The sequence below is a fragment of the Numida meleagris genome, chromosome 1 (genome assembly GCF_002078875.1).
Source record: "Numida meleagris isolate 19003 breed g44 Domestic line chromosome 1, NumMel1.0, whole genome shotgun sequence".
In the NCBI taxonomy this organism is placed as follows: domain Eukaryota; kingdom Metazoa; phylum Chordata; class Aves; order Galliformes; family Numididae; genus Numida; species Numida meleagris.
Window position 1 is genome coordinate 93618853 of NC_034409.1, and position 10243 is coordinate 93629095.

The window sequence follows — 10243 nt, forward strand, 5'->3', positions numbered from 1 at the left end:
GCATAGGTAACAATTTATTATGCATTGTTCATTTCTGACAGAACGTTACATAATTATGTTGTATCATCGTCACTCTACAAACAGATGGTTTATTTTCCTTTCTCACATAAATCCCTCAGTTTGTGAAATAGCACCTACTCCCACATAGAATATAGTATTTCTTTTGGAAATGTCACTGAGAATTTCATCGCTAAAGATGCCTGAAACACTAAAATAAAAAATAATTTTTTTTGCAGATCTGTGGGAAATTAACATAAAAAGGAGTCAAGAAAATCAAAAAAGAAACTTATGCTTGTGAGGTTATAATCTAGAACATTTGTAATAATTCATGTTTTCCAGTTCCATTTAATGTCTAGATCATATTTTCATAAGTGTAAAATGATTCACATTTTCTTACAACTTATCAATCCTTCTGCAAGCAATGAAGTTCTACATCAAGTATCTTTACAAAGGCTTTTTTCCCCCTGTTCTCCACTATGTTGGCTTATTTTCTGCCATACTCACTTGCTCTTTTGTTGAAATGGAATGGTTAGTTTTGCACACAAATCTAAAAAAAAACCATCACCACACTGAGTATAACTATGCAATCAGAGGTTGATGTTGAAGAAAGAGGAAAAGAAAAGCTCTGAGACAGAAATGTCTACAGTTCTAGTTTACTGAGTACAAAACATGAAAACTACCTCTATAACAATAAAAGCATTGTTTTGTATTAGGCAAGGTGTCCTTTTCCATCACATGGAATAAACTGTAAGGAGAGCAACTGAAATATATGTATAAGCCAAACGTCAAATACAAGACCTTGGTAATACGGTAAATGCAGAATTAAAAATTAACTTTTTGTATGTGCATTGGCAATTTTAGTTGACACTGCATATTACTGCTAATATTTCACTATCTGTACTTGACAATTCTGCCTTCCAGGATCATATACCTCCAAGATTCAGCTTCTCCAAGACATCTTCCCAATTACAAGGTTCAGCAACATTCACACAAAAGGAATTAATTTAGCTTCATCCAGAGGAGGCTGACCATAAAATCTGGACTCAGGTTAGGATTTCCATACCTGCTGTAAATTTTGCATACATGATGATCTCGCATTTATCTAGATAATCATATTTAGCTTTTCAAGTCATTTAGCATATCTGTGGAAAGTAGAACTTGGTTTCCTTCATCATTGTCTTCAAAATTATGATTGATGTTATTTTTTATTCATCTGACTTGTGATGGCTATGTAATTTGCTTGGAAAGACAATGAAGGTTGATGTTATCTTTGCATTACTATTTCATAATTTGATTTATTAATGAAGTTCCATTATGACAACATGGTTATATTGATTTGTTCATTATTCTTGCATACTTGTTTTGTTGATCTTAATAAAACATTACAAAATTTAATACATCTAAAACCTTTATAGATGTTCTCAAGGTGCTATTTAAATGTTAACAATGAGTTATTGACTCACTGTTTTATTCCTACGTATAAAGTACTTATTTATCACAGTAAAATGCTTACACTATATCTGAACATTTGTTTATATTAGTACAGAATTAAACAAATGATAGGTCTGGTCTTTCTTACCCATGATATGTGGTGACTTATGAATTTGCTTCTAACTCAGAACTTGGTAAAGAATCAGGAAAGGATATAATCTGTGTTTGATGACTTCTTCAGTTACCTGTTATCTAAATGGAATCTAAATGGAACAAAAGTACATGCTTCATGTTAGCATGACTGTATATAGCCTCATGTTACAGTCTACGTTAGGGCACATTGTCTATTGCTCCACAGAAGAAAGAGTTTACTTTTAATGATACTACAGAATAAATTTATCAGGCTTGTTTTATTTTCTGAATTTTCACACACTGAAAAAGGATAATTTCATCACAAGAGAAAAAAAAGAAAGAAAAAACTATCACATTTATGGGAATGCACAATCATATTTCAAGTACTTATTTCAAAAGTAATGTGCTATTCTCTGCAACATTTTGTGCTTTACTTATGTCTCCATCTGTCTGCTGTTTCAATATATTTATTCAATCCCTGTAAAAATCATAAGCGACTACAAGAAAAAGACAAACGTGGACCTTCTGGAAAAAAAAAATTATTTGTGAAACACATATTTGAGATTTCCAGTTTCACATTCCTAATTTTAAAATGTGCTAGTGACATTTATTTCACATAATTTTTCTACTTTTTGCTTTATCCTTCTAAGCATACAGATGATAACATATTTCTCCTTCACATCAATTGTGTATTTTTTTCTCTTCTTTGGACAGTCTTAAGCCGTACTCTATTGAAGAAAAGAATTTTTGAACTGTCATCAGCTCACTTAGCTCTATCCTCTTAAGAGATTTTAATCAATACAAGTAATTCCTCACATAATAATGGTACCTGCAGTTATAAAGGGATCTCATGCTTTTATATTTTTGCTTTAGAGCCTGATTAATAATTCCACAGTAGCAATGTCTACTGTTGAGCATTTTATTAACTTTGTGTACTATCAATATGCTCAGTAGAACTACCAAGTTTACTCTACCACATAGCTGAACCTCGCACAGAACAAAAAGAGAGGAACATCCTATTCCCATTCTCAGGGCAACCTCCCAGTCTCCACATTAGCTCCTTACAGCTGCCAACAAACAAAAGAGGCAGAGCCACATGTGCAACCAGTCCAGCTTGGGGCCTTCTATCCACATCATCTCTGTGGGAAAGAGAATGAGAGAGGATGCTAAGTGCTGGCCCCACACCATGAAATGAGCTACAAGTCAGAATGTCAGTTCTCCTTGGCTTGCCATGCCAGCTGTAAGACTACTTTATTCCATAAGAGCAAAGCACATGTGGGAGAAGGCAGAGTTCTAGACACATTGCTCCTCTGTGAGAATGAATTCAAAGTTTAGATCCAAAGCTGGTATTTTTGCTATGGAGATTAGGGAGTTGCAGCTTAACGCTGATGTACAGCATTGGTTGGATGCATAGTGGCTCTTTTAGAATCCCACTGTATTCAAAAGAAAGCTATCCCCAGATCAGGCCCACTATAATTTCACTACTTTGTGAAGATAACAGATATAAAATAGTAAAAATGTCTTACAGAACACTTTGAAGCCTTCTTTTAGAGGCTTATAAGGTTCAGCTAAGTGTAACTGCAAGTGGATCGAGTAGAATATTTAAAGCCAGAAGCTATGTGTATCAGTCTGTACAGTTACAGTTCCTGCAACTTTTTGACAACAATCACTTATTTCTCAAAGGTATGACTAATGGCAGATTTGAGTATGGATTTATGAAAACATCGGTTGATCTTTCTCTTGAAGAACATGTTTGCCCAGGTAAGCTTATTTAAAAGTCATGTGGTAACATTTTAGTCACACTCTGACACGAAGTAAATTAGAAACCAGAAAGTTAAATCCCTCACTGTTTGTATTCCTCTTCAAATAATGTTATGTTTTAAACACACAAAAAAAATTGCTTTTATTCCAATTTACACCTTCTGAGCCATGAATTACAAATCAGTAAACCTCTAGCTTTCCTGAGAGATCTGCCAGATCAACTATAGCAGCTTCATAAAGACATTAGTTTTGTTAAATACAGAAAATAAAAAATATGATTTAAGTAGCACACAGTAGGATAATGCTATAGACTATGTATTTTTCTGGTAAGATCAATGAATGACTGCAACACATTACCATGTCTGTTTATATGTCTACATGGAAACACTGCCTTACAAAAATACAGAAATATAATGGGAAAAGCTATGCATGACATTAGTAATACCTTTTATTTTCATAGAAGATTTTCAGCAATATGTCAAATGTTTAGATAAAGTAATTAATTAATGGCATCTTTAAGCATCTAAATAAGGTTGAAATAAATTATTTTCAATAGATGTCCAGTAATCATCATTATGTCCACATCAGGGATGCTACAGTGAACATTTACTATTCTGTGCAGCTACACAACTTCTTTGTACAAATTTTATTAAATCCTTGATTCAACCTTCTGATCTCTAGTGTTATAAATTTTTGAGCAAGCTTCAGAAGAAACTTGGCCAGAAACTTAATTAGCTGAGACGTTTAAACAAAGAATTCAGTGACATAGTTCAGAATTTTAACAGCCTTGACCTTAAAACATAGAGCTCTGCAGAGACTTCTATACTGCTTTTGACAGAAAGCTAGCTGGGTTTTTGTTGTTTCTTTATTTTATTCAACAAGAACATGTTCTAACTACAATGTTAAAAATAAACAGCTAGAGCACCCAGCAGCAACTTGCCTTACTGGACCAAAGGATGCATGTTCAAGCCCCAGCCTCTGCATTTACCCTCCCCACAGCAGGGGAGTAAATGATCTTAAAGGTCCCTTCCAACTCAAGTCATTCCATGATTCCAAGATTCTGTGATAAATGAGTTGTACACTCACACACTACTCTGTGATCTAATGAATGAACTTAGTGATTTACTGCTGCACTGCATCTTCAGATGCTTTCAGGGCTTTCAGTGTCAAGTCATGGATATCATTCTCAGAGACCAACAAACTCTTTGAAATCTGGGTTGAAGTACTGGCTGACATTCATGCAGCTGACTCAGGCACCTTTTTTGCCCTTCTGCCTATCTTGCGCCAGTCTTGGGCTTGTCCCTGGAACCCAGTGAGGTCCCATGCAGTGTAAGCATCCTGCTTTCCCGGGGGACCTCACCCCTAGGCTGCTGCATGGCACTTTGTGAGAGAAAAGAGTGTGTGTAGATTACCTAACAAAATAACAGATGCAGAATGGACTTTTTTCACCTTTCACATACTGTATGAGCCTCTTGCCGCATATGCTTCTGCTGAAGCCTGTCTTCCTCAAAACACAGCTTTTTTTAAAAAAAAATATGGAGATATGAGAACTGGGGACCATCGTATTTACAATCCCCCAACCACCATGAAGAAAACAGATTTTATGACATGTTGTCTTATCAAATGATTTCTTGAGAGAGAGAAAAAAAATGAGAGTTCATGAAAATAGAAACACAGCCAGATATAAAAACAGAATCTTTGACACACAAATACTAGACCCCATGCAGCTCTGTAATAGCAATTGTCTCTATTTCTGATTGTTCCTCTTTCCCTTGGCACTCAATCTGAAAGTCCAATTTGCCAGAATAATGTATCTGGTGTGAGAGACAATTTCTACGATTGAAGTAACTGTTTCTTAGCAACCAGAGATGCTCTAGGAAAAGATTTCATTTTCCCCCATACCCACTGAGATACAGAATAATTGTCAAGATAATTATAACACATTTGTGATCATTTCTGTAGTTTTTATATAATTATTTACAGGACTGCTCAATAAAATGGAGCGTTAATTGACCAGAGCAACAAGGATCCTTGCCTGATTTATAGATAGCCACTAGAAATCAGAATGAAATACAGTTGCAGTTGACCGTCGTTACAGATTTCTAGCCTAGTAAACACACTGCTATTTTTTATTTGCATCATTCTAATAACAAGAGAGAGCCTTAGCTCCTTACTTTCCCCTCCTCCTCTGCGGTTGTGGTGCTGTTGTAACAGGCGCTGCACAGACTTGCAGAAAGACAGCTTGTGTATCTTGCTACAGAGATACACAAACCAGAAGAAAAAGGAGATGGTTGTTCTTCTCGGCATTTAGAGGGAATCAAGCAAAGGGAGGGACAAGGAACCAGGTGCTCTAAGACACAAATTTAACAGGCGGTGTAGAAAGCCCCATAATCCTCATTCTCAGTGCTGGAAGACAAGCCAGAATGTGTTTCTCATCCTCACACTGTACGTTAGAGACATGCAGATAAGCGTCTCCATGGAAAGGACTGTGGCTACAGGATGCTGTAAGCTGATTTTAAGCTAGGCTATCCCTACTTTGCTCCCAAGAGAGCAAAAGGACACACTGTTAGAAAGTACGATTCCTACTATCAAAACAATAAAGATGTGTATTGAATTAACAGCCTGTAATTGTGAAAAGTCATTCAAATGTAGGAGTTTTAGCTACAGAAAGGTGTCTTACTGTTAGAGCCAATAGACTGGGACCTCATTACTAGGAGAGGAATCATTCCTAATGCCATTTGCTTTTTTTTTGATCACTGCAAATCTCCAGGATTAAGCTAATATAAAGAGTTCTCACTCTTTGTCTACTGGATATTTACTTTTTCGGGTGAATATGACTGTCTATGGAAGACAAAAATCTCTGACAGTGTCACTGCATCAATATTATTTACTTACAGAGAATTAGTTGACCTTCATGTTCCAACCATTTTCATTACCTTCTGCCTTCCAAACACTTCTGTAATGATTGGATCCCAAAACAGTGTATTACTGAATTATAGTCTCTCTCTGGTTTGTGTGCCAAATTGGCCCTGGGCTCTAGTCTCCCAGGTAGCTGTAACATCCTTTAGTAAACCTTCTGCGAATGATTATGGTAAATCTTGCTTGCAGCAGTTTCTGTTCCCTCTAGCATTTTTTTTCACCCACCTGCCTGTGCTTTTCTTTGTTGTTTTTTATTTTTATTTTCCTGATTTTCAATTTCTTTTCTTACCCTGTACCCTACAGCCTAGTAGGCTGTTATAATACACTTCTTTATCCATGCTATTTCTCTATGTAGTCACTGATATAGTATGATTTTCAAACCTCCCAAGATAAATAATTTTCTGCTAAAAACACTTGTACTAAGCATCCACAAAAATCAAAATGACAGAGGTAAGATCATTTTAGAAACAGCTTAGGTACTGATTTTCATATGAATGGCACTTTGAAAATGTAACTATTGTTCTTCCCTTCACTGAATTCCTACAACAAAACCAGCACCTCAAATGCTAAAGTAAAACTGATATTCAAGTTAAGATCAGTCTTTAAAAACATGGTAAGTACTTTACCAGTCTGTGTTTATTTTTTAATTCCTTATTTTAAAATGAAAAAAAAAATCTAAATGATTTAACTCAGTACAAACAGGTACAAACCTAATACAAGTGTGTGGATAAACATACGCTGAAAACCGGCATGCAGTATCAGCACTAAACGCAAATTTTCAAGGCTTTGGGGGAAAATGGGAAAAAGACAGCAGATTTGCACATTTTAATTAATTGCTAATGAAGAATAGCATCTTTCTGAGCTGAGCTGGCTTTTATTAAGTGTGGATACTGTACTACTCTGGCTCCACACCACCGCCTGATGGGGAGGACCTTACTCAAGAAAACTGCTACTAGAATTGGCGCAAAATCTTGAAATAGCTCAAACTTCTAACATTCATGTTCAGTAGAGAAATAAAATACACTGTCTGCTTATTCAGCCATTGGCTGAATATTGTCTTATGTATCCTCAGAACTCTTTGTTCAGTTATAAATTATGCATGTATAGGAATCACTTCAATTACAAGTGAAAGCAATCATTTCCAAAATGGAATATAGCAACTGTTTAATACCAGAAAACATTGCTCCAAAACACTTTCCGTAGGAGCAGTGAAAATTATCTTGACTTATTTAGGCATATTTAGGTGAGTAGTAACTGAATGTTAGTCAGGACAATAAGGCTTATGAAATCTGACATGGTAGGCAAGACTGGTTCTCAAACAGACACCATGATTTTAAGTAGCACATGAATAAGGGCTTTGGTTACTAGTTATACACCTCAGAAATCCAAAGTAATATTCAGAGTGAAGTTGCTGTTTTGAATTAATGGCTTGGTCTGATTTGCCTCTATTTCAAAAACTAGCTCCATATATGGAACCGTAACTTCTGCAGCTGAAACAGTAGCTTTTTGGGCTTCTGTGTTAAGACATACTTTAGTTAGTCAGATTGACTGCTTGACTCTTAATTTACCCTGCTAAAATGGCTTTCTTGCTATAATTGCAAACAAATAACCAGTTCAAACCTAAGCAAAACTCCCCTTTAAACTAACCATATTCTTTCTTTCTAAAATAGTCCTTTTCTTTTTATCTTATGGAATGTGTTCTCACAACTTGTCCCAAAAAATGAATTGTTAATGGTTTACAGTGATCTTGTAAAATGTGATTTATATTGTCAGCATTTAACTAAGCTTACTGCATTGGAAATTTGCCTTTGAAGAAAAGTTATTTGAATGCTGGATTACCAGTACAAAACTGTATATTCCTTTCTCTTTCACTGATTTCCATGCAATCCAGAAAAGCTTCATTTTAAACTATTGTACCTTCAGGGAACAAGGTTCTTCCCAGTTATACACAATTTTAAAAAATATACTTACTATCCTGTCCATTGGATTAGGAGGAGACTGGTAAAATACCATCAGATGACAGTTTTTTCTCATTTTTACTCCAGGAGCTTGATCACATAAATGAAAGTCATCCTCTGCTCCCTAATATTATTAGTTGTTCTGGTTGTTTGTTTGTTGTTTTTTGTTGTTGCTTTATATTTTTTTCTGTTTTTCCCTAAAATAAATGGATTTTGTGTGATTTCTCCATTTCTCCCTAGATGTTCTTTCCTACATTTTGTTTTTCACAGAATCACAGAATTGTAGGGGTTGGAAGGGACCTCTAGAGATCATCGACTGCAACCCCCCTGCAAAGGAGGCTCCCTACAGCAGGATGCACAGATAGGCATCCAGGCAGGTCTTGACTATCTCCAGAGAAGGAGAATCCACAACCTCCCTGGGCAGCCTGTTCCAGTGCTCCATCACCCTCACTGTGAAGAAGTTCCTTCACACACTGGTGCGGAACTTCCCTGGAGCATAGGAAGTATGATCCAGTTTATGGCTGTTTCCCCTTGTCCTGTCCACACAGACCACTGAAAAGAGGTTGGCCATGTCTCTTTGACTCCTACACTTAAGATATTTATAAATATTAATAAGATCACCTTTGAGTCTTCTTTTCTCAAAGCTGAACAGACCCAGGTCACTCAGCCTTTCCTCATAGGGGAGATGCTCCAGGCCCTTTATCATCTTTGTGGCCCAGGGAGCCCAGAACTGGATACAGTACTCCAGATGAGGCATGACCAGGGCAGAGTAGAGGGGATCACCAACCTTGACCTTCTGGCCACACTCCTTTTAATGTACCCCAGGATGCCACTGGCCTTCTTGGCCACCAGGGCACACTGCTGGCTCATGACCAACCTGTCATCCACCAGGACCCCCATGTCCTTCTCCACAGAGCTCCTCTCCAGCAGGTCATGTCCCAACCTGTACTGATACTCGTGGTTATTCCTTCCCAGGCACAAGACTCTACACTTGCTTTTGTTAAACCTCATCAGGTTTCTTACTGCCCAGCTCTACAGTCTGTTCAGGTCTTGTTGAATGGCAGCACAGCCTTCCGGTTTGTCAGCCACTCCTCCCAGCTTTGTATCATCGGCATACCTACTGAGGGTGGACACTATCCCCTCATCAAGGTCGTCAATGAAGATACATTGACTTGAAGAACAAGACCAAACTCAGCACTGACCCCTGGGGAACACCACTAGCCACAGGTCTCCAACCAGACTCCGCGCCGCCAATCACAACCCTCCGAGCTCAGCCAGTCAGCCAGTTCTCAACCCACCTCACTGTCCACTCATCTATCTCACACTTTCTCAGCTTCATTATCAGGATGTCATGGGAGACAGTATAAAAAGCCTTGCTGACGTCAAGGTAGATGACATCCTCCGCTCTCCCCCCATCTACCCAGCTGGTGATGCCATCATAGAAAGCTACCAGGTTGGTTGACCATGATTTTTCCTTGGTGAATCCTTGCTAACTATTCCTGATGACTTTTTTGTCTTTCAATTGCTTGGAGATGGCACCTGGAACAAGCTGTTCCATCACCTTTCCAGGGACAGAGGTGAGACTAACCGGCCTGTAGCTTCCCGGATCCTCCTTCTTGCCCTTTTTGAAGACCGGAGTGACACTGGCTATCCTCCAGTCTTCAGGCACCTCTCCTGTTCTCCAAGACCTGTCGAAGATGCTAGAGAGCAGTTCAGCAATCACCTCTGCCGGCTTCCTCAGCACACGTGGATGCATTACATCAGGGTCCATGGATTTGTGCATACTGATCCCACCCAGACACCCCTGGATCACCCCTTCCTCAACCAGAGGGAAGCTCACCATCTCACTCTCTCTCTTCCCTCCAGGGTCCAGGAGTCCCAAGGGGGAGTTTTTGAAGTGAAGACCGAAGCAAAGAAGGCATTCAGCATCTCCGTCTTCTCAGCATCCCCCGTTACCAGGACACCCCCCTCGTTCAGCAGGGGATGCACATTATCCCTAGCCTTCCTCTTACTGTTAACATACTTAAAAAAAACCTTTCTTA

The 10243-nt window shown here is 38.1% G+C and overlaps 1 long non-coding RNA gene across 1 annotated transcript in view; it reads right to left on the minus strand.

Moving 5' to 3' along the window:
- Positions 1 to 9997, minus strand: part of LOC110401674 — a 51287-nt gene extending 41290 nt beyond the window's left edge. Inside the window, exon 1 of the long non-coding RNA XR_002440531.1 lies at positions 9790 to 9997. This is a non-coding gene — a long non-coding RNA (uncharacterized LOC110401674). The remainder of the gene's footprint in view (positions 1 to 9789) is intronic.